Genomic DNA, 18,029 nt, shown 5'->3' on the forward strand with positions numbered 1-18,029 from the left:
CGGAAAAGGGAAAAAGTCCTCGGGTTATGTTGGGGAAATCATCGGGTTATGCCGGAAAAGGGGAAAGAGGTCCCTGGGTTATGCCAGGGAGGTCTACGAGTTATGCCGGGAAATCATCGGGTTATGCCGGAAAAGGGAAAAAGTCCTCGGGTTATGCCGGGGAAATCATCGGGTTATGCCGGAAAAGGGAAAGAGGTCCCTGGGTTATGCTAGGGAGGTCCACGGGTTATGCCGGGAAAAGGAAAGAGTCCTCAGGTTATGCCGGGGAAGTCATCGGGTTATGCCGGAAAAGGGAGAGAGTCCTCGGGTTATGCCAGGGAAATCATCGGGTTATGCCGGAAAAGGAAAAAAGTCCTCGGGTTATGCCGGGGAAATCATCGGGTTATGCCGGAAAATGGAGAGAGTCCTCGTGTTATGCCGGGGAAATCATTGGGTTAGGAAAAAAAATGTAGGAAAGAATCGGGAGGAGACTTCCCTTTTGGGTTGATTATTGCAACATAGCCATTTCTAATCCTTGCGCATTTCCTTTTGGTTGCACCTGCCTCTCGCAGGGTTGTACCTGCTTCCTGCTTAGTTCGTTTTGTATTGCAACTGCTTCAACTTCAAACAAAGGAAAATTGTTAGTTTGAAATTGTGGTCGGTTTTGTGGCCTTCATTGTTTTTCTTGGTCCCAAGCCTCATTTCTGTTGAGAAAATTCGCCATTGATTGGCTTCCAAGGTGACCTCATTTCAAACTGATAAGACTCAATATTTCAGGATTTCACGATGATTTGTGCGTGTACGGCTCTGTTTCTTCTGTCTCACTATGCTTGGGGATTTTGAGGTAATCAAACGCCACGATCAGTCGGGATTGGACTGACGCATCACTGAGGCCGGGTATGTTCTCCACCTCTTGCCAGACAGAGCCCTGTGAAACCGGTCCTGCCACCTTTTCTTTCTAGCATGTTTTGGGGCTTAGGGTTAAACCGAAAAGGAATCCAAAGAAAAGTAAACAAAGAGCGAGGAAATGAATTTAAAAAGAGAAGCGTCCTTTTCGGGGAAAAGAAAGACTTATCTGAGGTGCATGTTGGCTTTAAATTGACATAACCTGCTTTTTAGACTGGATGCCCGACTCTCACGAACCTACATTTTCTCACGAACCAAACGGATCTATGTTTCCAAACCAGGGAACCTTGCCAGAACCTTCTGTGGTGAAATCCTCTTTTCGGCCGACAGCGCCCTTTGCGAGTTTTCGCTAGCCGACCTCTCTCATTTCTCTTCTTACCGTCGCCTTATAGTGCTCGTCATGAGTTTTCACTAACAAGACTCTCTCATTTTGATTTCTCTGCTCGCCATCGCCTTATGGTGCCTGTAGGTTTTCACCAATAAGACTCTCTCATTTTATTTCTCTCATCCTGACTGCGTCGGATCCGAGCAACTGCGTCCTTTGATTTTGAAGAAACTTTTGCCGATTGATCGGAAGGACTTGCAACAGGTTTGGGGTCAAAAGAACTTGGATTGAATTACAACTTTGGAACCGTCCAGGCGGGATTATCGCCGAATTATTATAACGTCTGCCCCAATTTAACTTTTGGGGAAAAAACTGGATTTTTGTTTTGGTGTGACTGAACCCCATAGAGAGGCTGCCTACGTATCCTTTCGGAATCAAGTTAAACGTAGTTCAGGAAACTTTCATTTTTATTTTTTTTATTTTTTTTTAACTAGCACTTCCGGGTTCCAAAGAGGGTAATGAAAGAAAGGTAAACGGCTCAAAGGGTTAGCAAAGGATTCGAGTGTTTGGGTAGCGGGAATGAAAGCCTTCATCCTCTCAAATGTGCAAAAACATCGTCAGAGCAAGTTCAGACATAGTATCTTTTTACTGCATCCGCATTCACGGCTGTGTCGGGATCTTTTCCTTCAATATCACCTAGATACAATGCTCCCCTGGGCAATATCTTCCTGATGATGTATGGACCTTTCCAATTAGGAGCAAATTTTCCTTTCGCTTCCTGGTGATGTGGAAGAATGCGCCTTAACACCAGTTGACCTACTTCAAAATTCCTGGGTCGCACTTTCTTGTTGTAAGCACGGGCCATTCTTTGTTGGTACAACTGCCCGTGACAGACCGCAGCCATTCGCTTTTCATCGATCAGCGTTAACTGTTCCAAACGGGTTTTGATCCACTCACTGTCTTCAATTTCAGCTTCAACAATGATCCGGAGAGAAGGGATTTCTACCTCTGCCGGTATTACAGCCTCGGTCCCGTAAACCAACAAGTATGGGGTTGCCCCTACTGATGTGCGTACTGTAGTGCGATATCCCAGCAGGGCGAAAGGTAACTGCTCATGCCATTGTCTGGAACTCTGGGTTGTCTTCCTCAAAATCTTCTTGATGTTTTTGTTCGCCGCTTCAACAGCGCCGTTGGCCTTGGGCCGATAAGGAGTGGAATTCCTATGCGTTATTTTGAACTGTTCGCACACATCCTCCATCAAATGACTATTCAGGTTTGCTGCATTATCTGTGATTATAGTTGCAGGAATACCGAAATGACAGATAAGATTTGAATGTATGAAATCCACCACGGCTTTCTTAGTGACTGATTTGAGAGTGACAGCCTCGACCTGTTTTGTGAAGTAGTCGATAGCGACCAATATGAATCTGTGCCCATTTGAAGCTTTGGGCTCAATCGGACCAATGACATCCATACCCCAGGCAACAAATGGCCAAGGTGCAGACATGGGATGCAGTTCTGTGGGAGGTGTGTGAATTAGATCTCCATGCACCTGACACTGATGACACTTTCGAACGAAGCTGAAACAGTCCTTTTCCATGGTCATCCAGTAATACCCGGCCCGCAAGATTTTCTTTGCCAAAACGTACCCGTTCATATGAGGTCCACACACTCCTGCGTGTACTTCATGCATGATTCTGCCTGCTTCTTCGGTGTCAACACATCTTAATAAGTTGAGATCAGGGGTTCTTTTATACAATATCTCACCGCTCAAAAAGAATCCACTTGCCTGCCGCCTAATAGTTCTCTTCTGATCTCCAGTAGCATGTTCGGGGTATTCTTGTGTTTCCAAGAACCTCTTAACATCCTGGTACCATGGCTGGATACTTGGTCCTGCCTCGATGGCATTGCAGTAACCATGCCTTTCCCTGATTTGGATTTCCAAGGGATCGATGTGGGCGTTGCCTGGATAAGGTAACATTGAAGCTAAAGTGGAAAGTGCATCGGCTAATTCATTGTGACATCGCGGGATATACCTGAACTCTACTGATCTGAACCGCTTGCTGAGATCCTCTACGTGCTACCGGTAAGGAATAAGCTTGACATCTCGAGTTTCCCATTCACCCCGGGCTTGCCGGATAATCAAATCAGAATCCCCCATAATCAACAAATCCCCAACATCTTGATCGATCGCCATATTCATGCCCATGATGCAGGCTTCATATTCAGTTGTATTGTTCGTGCAAAAGAAACGAAGCCTAGCTGTAGCCGGATAATGTTGACCAGCAGGTGAGATCAAGATTGCCCCTATTCCTACACCTTTGGCGTTTACGGCCCCATCAAAGAACATCTTCCAAACGTGAGTGTTTTCCGAGACCACTTCTATGGTATTTATTTCTTCATCTGGAAAATAAGTACTCAATGGCTGGTATTCCTCATCAACCGGATTTTCCGCCAAATGATCTGCTAATGCCTGGGCTTTAATTGCCGTGTGGGTGACATAGGCTATGTCAAATTCAGTAAGCAAGATTTGCCACTTGGCCAGTCTTCCAGTAGGCATTGGTTTATGAAATATATACTTCAAAGGATCCAGCCTGCTTATGTGGTAAGTAGTGTGAGCTTGAAGATAATGTCTCAATTCTTGAGCAACCCACGTCAAAGCACAACACGTTCTTTCCAGCAAAGTTTACTTGGCCTCGTAGCCGGTGAATTTCTTGCTCAAGTAGTAGATCGCCTGCTCCTTCTTTCCGGTTATGTCATGTTGCCCGAGGACGCAACCGAAAGAATTTTCCAAGATTGTCAGATACAAGAACAGGGGTCTCTCTGGCTCTGGCGGGACCAAAACTGGGGGATTTAAAAGATATTCTTTGATCTTGTCAAAGGCTTCTTGACACTCAGCCATCCATTTGATCGTTGCATCCTTCCTTAATAGCTTGAATATGGGCTCACACGTGCTAGTCAGCTGGGCAATGAATCGACTGATATAGTTTAACCTGCCCAACAGACTCATCACGTCTTTCTTCGTTCTTGGGGGAGGTAGATCTCTGATAGATTTTATCTTTGTTGGATCTAACTCTATACCTCTCCTGCTTACTATGAAACCCAAAAGCTTGCCTGATGGGACTCCGAAGGCGCATTTGGCCGGGTTCAGCTTCAAGTCGTACTTTCTCAGTCTCTCAAAGAATTTCCTCAAGTCTTGGATATGATTGTCCCGAGTCCTGGACTTGATTATCACGTCGTCCATATACACCTCTATTTCTTGATGCATCATGTCATGAAAAATGGCAGTCATGGCTCTCATGTAAGTTGCCCCAGCATTCTTCAGACCGAATGGCATAACCCGGTAACAGTAAGTCCCCCATGGTGTAGTGAAGGCAGTCTTCTCGGCGTCTTCTTCATCCATCAACACCTGATGATATCCAGCGTAACAATCTACGAAAGACTGGATCTCATGTTTGGCGCAATTATCAACAAGGATGTGGATGTTGGGCAATGGAAAATTGTCTTTGGGACTCGCTCTGTTCAAATCTCGATAATCCACACATACCCGAGTCTTCCCATCTTTTTTCGGCACTGGAACTACATTCGCCAACCACGTGGTGTACTGGACTACCCGAATTACTCCCGTTTTCATCTGCTTGGTGATTTCTTCTTTAATCTTGTCACTGACATCAGTTTTGAACTTTCTTTGCTTTTGTTGAACTGAAGGACAATCAGGGTGAATTGGCAACTTATGCACCACTAGATCAACGCCTAATCCTGGCATGTCATCGTATGACCAAGCAAACACATCTTTAAATTCAAAAAGGAGTTGAATTATCGCGCCTCGCGTTCTCTCGTCCGTGTGAATGCTTATTTTGGTCTCTCGGATTTCCTCAGGAGTTCCCAAATTAACCGGTTCGGTGTCATTCAGATTCGGCTTAGGTTTGTTCTCAAAGTGTTCCAATTCTCGATTTATTTCCTTAAAAGCCTCTTCTTCATCGTATTCCATTTCTTGGTTCATTATTTCGCAGCTAGACTGCATGTTTGGATCCGGGCATGAAGTCCGCAAGCATGTCATGTTATTTAAAACCGCATTATTAGAACTGAAAGAAATAAAACAAAAAAAATAATAAAAAATCAGAGAGAATAAATAAGATGAAAGATGAAATATTAATTTCATTTCATTGAATTTTGAAGATAATAGGTTTACATCAGAATTTAAGGACAAGAAACTAAAAGGAAATCATTCGAGTTACACCCCAAAATAACTCGTGATGCAGAAAAGGTGGCAAGACTGGTCTACCAGGATTCCCGCTTGATCGGAAACGGAGTAGCCTTCCAGTTTTGCAATTTGGTACCATGCCCCATGTAAAGCACCTCAGCGGTGCTCGAGCCTTCTCCCGGCTGAACCATATGGGTTTCGTACAACATTTGCCTCATAACCCCACAGATTTCTTCAATTTCCTCGATCGTGAAGGTCTCATCCTCTCTTTCTTCATTGTATTTGGGTCTGACGAATGTTCTGTAAAGATGCGGAATTGGCTGAGATAAAACCCAACCATTGCTCTTCCGTTGGTTTGCCCACATTACGTCAGCTTCTTCGGCGTAAAAACCAACACCGAAGAACTTTTCGGCGGCAGGTAAGGTGATAGGTTCGGTGATACCTTGCAACGATGCCCCGAGTCCCTTCCCCAGTTTATAACCATGCCTGATCATTTCCTTGGCAACCATAACTGACGCTTTTGAGAGGAAAGGTTGAGGGTAAGGGATTCCTTCTTCGCATTGGTTTGCGACCACAACCTCGAAAACTTGATAGACTATGTGTTCACTACCCTCCTTAGCTTCGAGGCATGGAATCGACGGGTCTCGATAAATTGAATGCTCATCCTCTCCGTGGACTATAATCTCTTGATTTTCATATACAAAATTTACCATCTGGTGGAGAGTAGAAGGTATGGCTTCCGCCGCATGAATCCAAGGCCTTCCTAGAAGGAAATTGTAAGAAGTATCCATATCTAGGACCTGAAAGGTCACCTCAAAATCCACAGGTCCAATAGTCAAAATCAAATCGATCTCGCCTAGGGTGTCCCTTTTGATGCCGTCAAAGGCACGAACACATACGTTGTTGGGCCTGATTCTCCCTGTCTCGATCTCCATTCTTTGCAGAGTCGAAAGGGGACAGATATCTACTCCGGACCCGCCATCCAGCATGACCCTCTTCACATAGTACCCTTCACATTTAACTATTAGGTGGAGGGCCTTGTTGTGAGCGGCCCCTTCCGGGGGCAGATCATTTTTGCTGAAGGAAATCTGATTGATCATGAAGAATCTTTCTGCCACCCTCTCTAGCTGTTCCACGGTAGTTTCAATTGGGACGTAAGCTTCGTTGAGGGTCTTGATCAACACTTTCTGATGCTAAGTTGAATTTATTAATAGAGACAACAACGAGACCTGAGCGGGAGACTTTCGGAGTTGGTCAATTATCTCGTAGTCCGCAGTTTTCATTTTCCTGAAAAACTCTTCCGCTTCCTCGGCACTAACTGGTTTCTTGAGTGGGAAACGCCTCTTTGTAGAATCATTCAACTCCTCCAGGTTGAGGTATTTCTCAGTTGGGTTAGTTTCATTCACTTCTCCCAGGATTTCTTTTCCTTTGTAGGTTACTACCGCCTTGTTATAATTCCACGGGACGGTAGTAGGATCTGTCATGGGCCTCTGCGGCGCGCGTCCAATAATCACGGGCTCATTCAGCCTTGGTGAAATTATTGGCCCCCGTTCCGCATAGGTACCTTTGGGCACATACATTTTAGATCCTTTGTTCAGCTCAAACCTTCTTGGAGGGCTCAATGTCACTTTTCCTTTCTTCGAACCTCGGGGGACATAAAGGACGACATCTTTCGAGGGTACTACCTCAGTTTTGGTTTCCACTGCTTTTTCTGTGTTTTGAGGGGGGGGGGTTACCTCTTCTTGTCCCCCTTTTCTTGCTTTGCATACGTCTTGGGCTTTTTCTCAATGTCAGTGATTGCAATGATGGCTTTCAAGACAGGATCAAACTCTTTATCTTCGCAGATCATCCCAATAATCGGTCCATTGTTGTGAGCCGGTAACGGGTTGTTAGTCACATTAGGAATGTCTTCGTCCTTTAACACTATTCGCTTTTGTTCTATGAGGTTTTCAACAACCCTTTTCAAAGTCCAACAGATCTCAGTGTCATGCCCTTCCACTCCAGAATGATAGGCACATCGGGCACCAGGTTGGTAAGAGGGTGACTCTGGGTTTTGTCTATTTGGGGGTACGGGTTGTAACAAACCTATTTGGACCAATTTAGGGAAATGGTTGGAATATGACTCACCAATAGGTGTGAAGTCCGTTTTCCTGGGCGGCTCTCGAGTGTGGGCGTTGTAGGGGAGATTATTTTGTGGAGGTCGGGGATTATACTGAGCTTGGTGAGGAGGTTGATTTCTTGGAAATTGAGCTCGCTTTTGGTGAAATTGTTGTTGTGGCCTAATATATGGTTGTGCATTCATTACTGTGTAGGGCTGAAGGTTCATAGCATAGGCCGCATCTTGATGGGGGTAGTAGTGTTGCGGGGCTCTTTCAGAGAAATGAAATCTGGACGGATGGGGTTTTCTTACACTCGAAGTTGCCATTGTTGCTTCTTCCTTCTTCTTTCGGTTTGCTCCTCCTCCAGACCCGCCTTGGATTGCTTGGGAGGTGGCCCTTATAGCAGACTGACTCAAGATTCGCCCTGTTTTTAAACCATTCTCCACCATTTCACCGATTTTGATGGCTTCAGCAAACGGCTTTCCCAATGCAGACATCATGTTTTGATAGTAATCAGCCTCTTGGGCTTGAAGGAAAACACTGACCATTTCTGTTTCATCCATCGGAGGTTTGACTCTGGCCGCTTGTTCGCGCCATTTGACAGCATATTCTTGGAAGCTCTCTGAAGGCTTCTTCTTTAGATTCGACAATGAATTCCTGTCGGGGGCAATGTCGATGTTATATTGAAACTGCCTGACAAAATCCCTAGCCAAGTCGTCCCAAATGTGCCAACGAGATACTTCCTGATCCGTATACCATTCAGAAGCAATGCCGATCAAAGTTTCTCCAAAGTAAGCCATAAGAAGTTCTTCTTTTCCGCCCGCTCCCCACAACTGGTTGCAGTACCTTTTGAGGTGGGCTATGGGGTCCTCATGCCCGTCATATTTCTCAAACTTTGGGGTTTTGAAACCCAAGGGCAGATGTACGTGCGGGAACATGCACAGGTCAGCGTAAGATACGCTTTTTTGCCCGGTCAGACCCTGCATATTTTTGAGAGTTTGCTCCATGCTTCTCATTTTTTTGGTCATTTCCTCTTGTTCAGGTGTTTTTTCGGCTTTCTCCTACCCTGCGATAAACTCGTACCGAGACGGCTGAGGGTAAGCGTTGGTAGTGAACTGGCTAGGTTCCAATGGAAGAGGGGGCGCTTGAAATGTGAAGGATGATGAATCGAAGTTAGGCCTGGGTAAAACAGGTTGTGCCGTGGCTGAACAAGGCGAAGCAGTGAATATGTTTGAAGCCGCACCGGAAGCTAACACCTGAGGGCGAGACTCAGAAGGTGTTCCAGTAAAGTAGGCTGAGATGGTAGGAAATCCCAGTGGGGTATTTGGATAACTTATGGGGATGTTGGAGGTCCCACTTGCCCTAGGAAAAAGCTCAGGGAATCCAGGGATCGCACTTGGTGACTCTTTTCCATTGGCCCAGGCATCCCACATTTCCATCATGCGGAGACGTAGAATTCTATTTTCCTCAACCGTTGCTGACTCAGAAATTGGGATGGCTGAGATCGAACTTTCCTCCGAAATAGGAATCGTTGGCAGAGGAACTTCTAAAGACATTTCAACACTTCCTTTCGACCTTGTGAAGTATGTATGAGCACTTCCTCTTGATTTAGCGACGGGTGGCTGAACGTTTCCTTTTGATCTCGTGAAGTACGAATGAGAGGCCAGATTACCACCAAACCAAACCACTTTTCTAGGAACCTGAACTTATCAGCAAACAAACGGTTAGTTTGAAACAAATAACAGACAGGTAATCTCACATTGGGGTGTGATGCACCTATACAGTTAGGTGAGTTTCTACATGCTTGCAACAAAGACATGCGTCATTCCGGCTTCTATTTAGGCTTTTCTTTATTTATCACCATTTTTCTTTCTTTGTTTTTTTATTATTGTTTTCATTATTTGCAGTTAAAAATGTGACCGGATCCGATGAGGATTGCCTACGTATCACGATGCCGCGTGAATCAGATCTTGCGTAGTTCGGGATAGAGGAGTGTAAAAGAAGCACACATTTTATTACTGAAGCAATCCATTATAACCAACATTTGAAAAAGGGAAAATAAACAAACCTTGAAAATAAATACAGACTCAAACAGACTAATGCACCCTGATGCGAAAAGACGGACATAAGATGCTAAGATACAGACTCGACCTATGAATACATTAAGGTTTCGAGAATTGGCGCCCGCGGGGCATCGTTCGGCCTCGCCGCGGTCTTAGGTGTGAGATCCCTTTCAAGTTGTTCCAGCTCATGCATGGTCTGCTTGACATAAACCATTACTGCCGAGAGAACGGTAATGCTGGTCATGTTTTCACACCGTAGACACCTTCTGATGATGGCATGGGAAATGGTCCTAATCTTATCTCTGGTTCGCCTATTTTCTATAAGCAAGCATTTTATCTGATCACTGCATGTTTTCTCTTCATGTTGGCAACAGTTTTCTCGTGGTTGCGTTTCAATTGATTCAAGTATCGGCAATGCTTATCTGCTCTTGTACCCCACTATACCTTGAGCTCTACCATAACGTTTTTAGACTCTTCTAAACCATCTCGCCATTCCCTGACTTCATTTTTCAGCCCTTTTATCAACTGCTCGTCTGATCGACTCCTTGGTTGTTTATCAAGGGCCATTCTCAATTTCTGGATTTGGGCCCCAAGTTTTTCATTTTCTTGGGCCAATCTATTCTTTTCGCCTCGATCTGCAACAACCTGCATACTGTTATTGAATTTCAGACTTTCAACCTATTGTTTCAACTCACCGATCTCTGCCCGATAACCTTTCTCCTTTGCTAACCAGTTCCATTGCTCCTGGGATGACTCAGCGAAGTCTCTGAGATGAGGTCTTTTAGCTGGTTTCTCGCAGGACATGTCACCTCTAAACCAGGCGTGATACCCCGGGGAGACTTCTCCTTTAGCTGTATCCAACACACAAGTGTTTGCCGTCAGATGTTGACACTCACTCCAGATCTGGCGAACTTCTTCTTCGGGGAACCGACCGTCCGGACTGATTTCAACCACTTGGGTACTCAAGTCTTCATCTTTTGGCACTACTTGATACCTCCCAAGTTGCCTCAAAACCCGATACGGTGCATAGGGTTGGATGCTTTTAAGTCCCATCAACAGAAAGTGGGGCCTGGTTGCCGGCATGTATATGATTTCCTCAATAGGCAGCCATCCGAGCGTCCACTAAATTTGGTCGGCAGTGAGAGTTCGGAAGAATGACGTCCAAGCTGTGACTCCCTCGGGCAGACTAACCCTTTCGATTCTTGTGTAGAATTCTCCAATACAAGTCTTCTCGGGCGAACCGTAACCCAAGAGCGGGGAGCGGTGGCACAAATGATCGGTCATCCACATTTGCAATAATAGGTTACATCCTTCGAAAAAGTCTCCCCCGGCTCGGCAAATAGTGAGTGCCCGGAAGATGTCAGCCATAATCATAGGCGCCAGAGTACTCTTATCATGGGTGAGCAAGGTACTGACGACCCCAACTACTTTTAGATCGATGTTTCCGTCTTTCCTTGGGAACACTATAAGGCCCAAAAAAGCTATCATAAAAGCTACCAGCCTGTGTTCATCCCACTTTTGTCAGTTACCTCTACTGCATAGTTTGAAGTCTGGCTTATTAAACCCGCCCACGTGGCCGTATCTAGCATATATGAGGCGGAGACTGCAGAAACCTTTGGCGAGATCTGGATGGTGAAATGTTCGGGGTATTTTTAGGAAATCCAGAAACCGGTGTACCGTGACGGCCCTAGGTGCAATCAAGTACTTGAACCTTAATGGAGCTTCATCACTTCCGATGTATCCCGCTATTTCTTCCAATGTCGGGGTTAGCTCAAAGTCCGAGAAATGAAATACATTGTGTGCTGAATCCCAGCAAGTGACCAATGATCTGATAACATCACCCCGAGGCTGGATGTCTAGTAAATCCGGGAGATCTTTCAGATACCTTTTTACTTTGTCTTGCCCTTCCTTGCCTAAGTCATTCCACCATAATCGCAACTCAAAAGGGATCTTGGTCATTATTGAAAAGGGTTTGTTTTGTATCGTGCTCATCCTGCACATTTATTAAGGTGATTATGTCAACGAAAAACTTTTATTAGACTCAAAAATAAAACTATCTATGTTTTTTTTTCAAGATTTTGTTTTCAAAAATGATGGACTCGGTTTTCAAACGCGGCCTTTTAGCACTTCGGGAACGAAGATTTTAAGGCTGCGAGGATCAACCGGTCAAAAAATCAAAAACGATGACCGTTTATGCAATATCAGCCTTCCGCCGTCCCTTTCGGGAACATTCGGCTGTTTTTGACAACAAAAGCATTACTTTATTTATTTTTTTATTTTTTTTAGAACGGTGACCCGATATTGGGAACATGGCCTCGCAAATCCTCGGGGACGAGGATCCTAAGGCCATTGGGAAACCTGGTCAAAATTTTAAAAAAATGACCAAAATGGTTGTTTATGCAAAGTCAGCCTTCCGGCGTCCCTTTCGGGAACATTTGGCTATTCTTGACAAAACGGCATCACCCGACTCATAAATTAAAATTCTGACAGTTTGGCTATTTTTGAAAAAGGGAAAGTTGGACCCGATGAGGGTTGCCTACGTATCTCACATCCTGTGAGAATCAAACCGGCGTAGTTCGGGCTTGATCAAGCGTAGAGTAAATAAACTAAACCCCTTCTGAATACAATCTTTTAAAGAAAAGAAAAAAAATATTTTTCTGGATTTTTATATATTTTTTTTATTTTTTTGAAAAGAGATAAAGACCAAAGAAAATCTTTTTTAAGGAAGTATTTGGACTATTAGTTTTAATTTATAAAAGAGACACTACAAAATAAACAACATTTTTTTTTTGAATTTTGAATTTTTCCCCCTTTTACTTTTAATTTTTTTTTTTTGGATTTTTCACCAATATATTTTTTATATGTTTTTTTTAATAATAAATCAAACTAAAAGACAAATTTTGTTTTCAATTTTTTTCTTTTTTTTTTAGAAAATTCCGGCGAGGTTTCGACACTACTTGGACATTAGTTTTATTTTTCCAAAAGTAGGTAATTATCTCCCTACGCTGCTATTTTTTTTAAAAAAAAATCGGTCAGCATGCAGATCTGAAGCAAATAAATGCGCCAAACAAACGGGATGCAACAGGATGGTCTTTTCATTTCAGGTTGCCTGTCCTAGACGGACCCAACCCCTGTATTGAGTCCCCTATGTCAAATGCAACATGATGCAAATAAGCGTTCCTACTAGGGATCCGGCAAGAGGTTTTGTTATACTAGGTTTATAACCTGGGTATATGTTCTAGACTGTGTACCCGAGCGGACAACTCGAGTCGAGGAGGGGCAACTTACCGGGAACCAAAAGGCCATCCGGCTTCGTAACTTATCCGTCCTCTTTCTTTTTATTTCAAGGTATAACACTAACAGAATAGGGAGTCTCAACCAGTAAGCACATCCCCGGAGGTGAAGAGAGAAGGGTTTCAGCACAGTTTATATACAGTTCAGATAATATCAAAGCAGTAAAAGACAACATTTAGCACGTTATGTCAAAACATGTAATAAAGATCAGATAATAAAGCCAAATATAACAATTATTCTAAGCTCGAATTCTTGAACCCTGAACCAAAGGTTCTGGGTTAATTCCCCAGCAGAGTCGCCAGAGCTGTCACACCTCCTTTTTGCACGCTTACCCCGAAGGGTAAATGCGCGAGGGAGTTTTTTCCAATTTAAGTGACAATATTCGAAATGGGATTATTTATTTAATTCAGAGTCGCCACTTGGGAAAGGTTTGGCTTTTAGCGTCCCAAGTCACCGGTTTATCTTGAATCCCAAATCGAGGAAAATATTCGACTTTCCAAATGAAGTGCGAACCAGAAATTCTAAGTAAGGAATTCTGTTGACCCGAGGGAAGGTGTTAGGCACCCTCGAATCCCGTGGTTCTAGCACGGTCGCTTAAATTGTTATAATGGCTAGATAACTGATTTAATACATGTTATTACTTATGTGCTTTCATTAAGTTTAAACCGCTTTTATTATTATCATTTTTATAGAATTGCAACATCGTGAAAATGCGTCTCGAACCACGTCACATTCAATGCACCCATGGTTGTTAATACATTCCGACTTCGTTGAGATTTGAATTTGGGTCACATAAATGCGCACCCGAGTTTAAGAATGTAATTTAATTAAGTCGCGCCTAAAGAGTCTAACGCGTTTAATGTCTTTGGGGAAGGCAGTGAAATTCACTAAACAGTCCATCCTAAATTCTAAGTATTTTATTGTGACCAGTTATTGAGGGCCCCGCAATTTGCATTATTTTATTTGGTGAGGCTCGTCTCATTTTATGAAAGGATAAACCTATAATGACTACATTTTTCTATTATGTCTCTATAAAATGAAAGAGAAAAGATCTTAATTTATTTACATGTTTGAGTTGTTATAGTTGAGTTTCGAATATGATTCATAAATTCTGAAAATGATGCAAGCAGGGCAGTCCGTTGCCAATGCGGGCCCAGGCCCAACGTGTATGACATAAAACTAGACCTGGGCCGTCTTATTCACATGTTACTACCTAGTTACATTATACTAGGCATGTTCTCAGTTTGTCAAATTAAAAAAAAACTTAGCAATCTAATTTTAATCCTAAACCATTTACATGTTGAAATTAACCAATATTATTTAACTAAACAATATTCCTACAAGTTCCGAAATGGCCTATTCGTTTGATTTTTAACTAGATGGAGTTGCTACACCATTCATTTATTTTTTAGGCAATATATAGATAGTTCAACCGTTAAGATATCGTCAGATGTTCCACTATATATATTAAATAGCTACATGATTCTGATTTTGTAAGCTAAATAATTTATATATACAAATAAAATTCAGAATATAATTAAAATAAATTTAGAACTTCAACTCTTCATTTTTTCGTATTCATGCTTCCTGTTTCAGTTTACAATAATCAGCGTGTCAGTTGTGTACCTGATATTGGAAGCAAAAGAAAAGGGAGATCATCAGAAATTCAGTAGCATACAACAACAACAACAACCCCAACAACCAGTAACAACCAGCAACGAGAAACTTAGTGACAGATTTTAAAATCAAGACAAATATCCAGAAACAATAACAACAGTCAACGGACAGAAGCAAAGGGAATCTTTTCAGATTTTGAAAGACTAGTTAGTGTTTAATCCTTAATTTCTGAATCTGTATATCAGAATATTTGGATTATATATCAGGTGTATACTCTTCTTCTTTTGAATTTCCAGAATGTTTTTCTTTTTATTTTTTCTAAATTCTTAGTATTTTTTCGGAATTTTCTCTCTCTTAAAATTTTCTTCTGTCCTCTCTCCCTAACCCTCAAAATCTGATCAAGTTCCTCATTTATATCCCATCCCAAACCCTTTAATTCATTAATAAAACCATCATTTTCTCCTACCAAACTCACTATCTTCCCACTCATCCCCCACTACATTAAACAAATATATCAACTTCACTCCATTACATCTTGTCCCCCATGCCTAACATAAACAATTACCATATTCCCCTCCACTACAATTTGTCTTGTCCCCCATTTATATTAAACAATTATATCACCCACACCCCATTACATTTTGTCCCCCATGCTTAACATAAAGAATTATTCAAAATGTTCAATTCCCAAATTACCCCTCCGACCCTATTGCAATTACCATTTTACCCCTGAACGTACTGCAAATTACCAAACTACCCCCATCAACTATAACCAATTCACCTAATCAATTTTAACCAAAATATAGCCAATATGATCAATTTTTAACAATGTTCAACAACAAATTCAAACTAAATGATGAACAACAAAGAAACAACTAAAATTATCTTGATTGAACAAAATCTCTAACAAAAAACAAACCTACTTTCAGATTCAACAACAATAACAACAAACAAATATATTCAGATTTCTAAATTCAATAATCATTTGAACTTAAAATCTAGCAACTTTACAACCAACAATTCCTATATTAAAACTAAACAAAATCATGAAGCAAACTGAAGAAATAATCAAAAATGATAATCAACAAACAAGAAGATCAAACTATACTAATTTCGGATTCAATATCAATCAAACAAAGTATGAACATAAATGAAAAGATTCAACAACAATAACAAACAAGCTTTATTCAACTTTGAATTAAACTTAAACAAAACAAATAAACATATTCAAATCACTAATCTTCAAATAATCAATTAATCTTTTTAAATTAAATCCAACAAAATTATAACAAAGATATATGATCCAAAAATTAAAAACTGAAACATAACTTCACATTAAATCACTGAATTAAAAACGAACTTCAAAAAAAAATGAATACGAATTAAATCTATATTAACAACAAACAACAGATTCAAACGATTTAAGCTAACACTTTTCTATATTAAAACTAAATCCTCTTAAAATTAATAAAACAAACTGAAAAATAATTTAATTGAATCTTCAACTTAAATTTATCAACAATATAATTAATCAAACTAACAATTTCTACAAAAACGAACAAGAAAAACAAAACAACTAAATAAAAATCAAGAACAAGAATCAAACATTTAATAATTTCATATCCGAAAAATATCAAACAAATTACGGATGGGAACGAAACTTAAACCAACTAATCGGATCGGAACGATGATGAACTCGAACGAAAACAAATCTGCCCGGAAACAAATATCGCACCAAAACCATTTAACGCCGAAGACGATCACGAACGGACAAACGAAGAACTTGAAGGAGAAGTAACAGACAGCAGCAGCGCGGGCAGTAGCGAGCAGCAGTGGTGCAAGCAGCAGTGGCAGGCAGCAGCGCAGGCAGCAGTGTATGAAGAGAAAAAGACGCAGCAACAGTGGTGCTGTTCATCGAGGGAGGCAGCCATGGGAGCTCGAGCTCGAGCTCGACGAAGACGAAGAAGATGAAGCAGAAAACGCAGCAACAGTGGTGCTGGACGAAGCAGTCACGCAGCAGCAATGGCGGGACGCGAGGAGGAGGAAGGAGGAGTCGTTCATGGATGGTCGTTCATGTTGGTGAAGCCGCGGGTGTGTGTGTGTTACGTCGCCGTAGTTGTGTGTGTGTGTGTGTGTTGTCGACGTGGTTGTGTGTGTGGCATGGGGATGAAGGGAACGGGAGAGGGGCAGTCATGGGAGGGGCTTTGAGCTCTTTTGGAGAAGAAGGAGAAGAGAGAAAGAGAGGGGGGGGGATGAGTTTAGTCTAGGGTTTTCTCTCTTCTTTTTTTTTGTTTGTTTTTGTTTTGTAAAAAATGAAAAAATGAAAATGAAGAGGGGGAGTTGGGTTGTTGGTACTGGACTGGGTCAACCCGGTTTGGAATAGACCGGGTCATAGGGAAGGTTGGGCCATTTTTTGGGCCTGTGGCTTGAAATTGAAGAAGAGGCATAATTCCGACTTTCTTTATATTTTTGCTCTCTTTTCTTCTTTTATTTTTCTAAAACTAAATTCTAAAACTCCTTAAATTATTATTAAGACTAAATTAAGTTATAAAAGCGCTAATTAACTCCCAATAATAATTAACGCATAATTAAGTAATAATTAAGCATAAAATTGTATATTTGGACATTAAATGCTAAAAATGCACAAGATGCCTATTTTTGTAATTTTTAATTTTTGTAAAACAAACTTAATTACTAACAATTGTAGGATTAAATCCTAAATGCAAAAATGCGACATATATTTTTTTTTGTATTTTTTTTAATTTAACAAATAAACATGCACAAACAAATACAAATAATTATCCAAAAATGTCACAGAATTCTCAAAATTGCACACCAAGAAAAAATCATTTTATTTTGAATTTTTTGGGAGTAATTCTTTCATAGGGCAAAAATCACGTGCTTACAGATAAAAATTAAAATACTTTCTCATCTCAAATTTAAATAATTTTTATCATTCTATTTTCTTAATTGGACCATAGTTTCAAAAAATTATGGTATGCTTTCAAACGTAAACTAACTAAACTCAATTCAAATATTAATCATAGAAAAATATTTTCTTAATTGTTTGAACACATTATATCTAAATGTTGTAGTAATATTTACGTATAAAATATTCGTTTGCACGATTTATCAATATTAATATGAATTTATTTTTCTTGTTATTAAAATATCTTTTGCTGATTATTTAATTTTTCTCTTACCTTATAATTAATTTGTATACTTTATGTAAGATCTTATTTTGCTGCTTGAATTTATTTAGTTTTTAAACTCAATAAATCTTTAATATCTTAAGTAATTTTTAGTTTTATTTTATATTTTAACTTACTCCAAAGTATAAATAGTAATAAGTTATCTCAATTTACTTCTTTATATTTTTGTTTCTATTATAGTTTTTAATTAATTTTTCACCTCCATATTTCTAGCTAACATAGAAGAAAATCTATGAGTGGATCAATATATAGATATAAATATAGATATAGATATTGATACAAATATACATATAAATTTAAATATAGATATATAGATTAGATTTGTCTAGA

The sequence above is a fragment of the Nicotiana tabacum genome, chromosome 7 (assembly GCF_000715075.1).
Source record: "Nicotiana tabacum cultivar K326 chromosome 7, ASM71507v2, whole genome shotgun sequence".
Taxonomy (NCBI): domain Eukaryota; kingdom Viridiplantae; phylum Streptophyta; class Magnoliopsida; order Solanales; family Solanaceae; genus Nicotiana; species Nicotiana tabacum.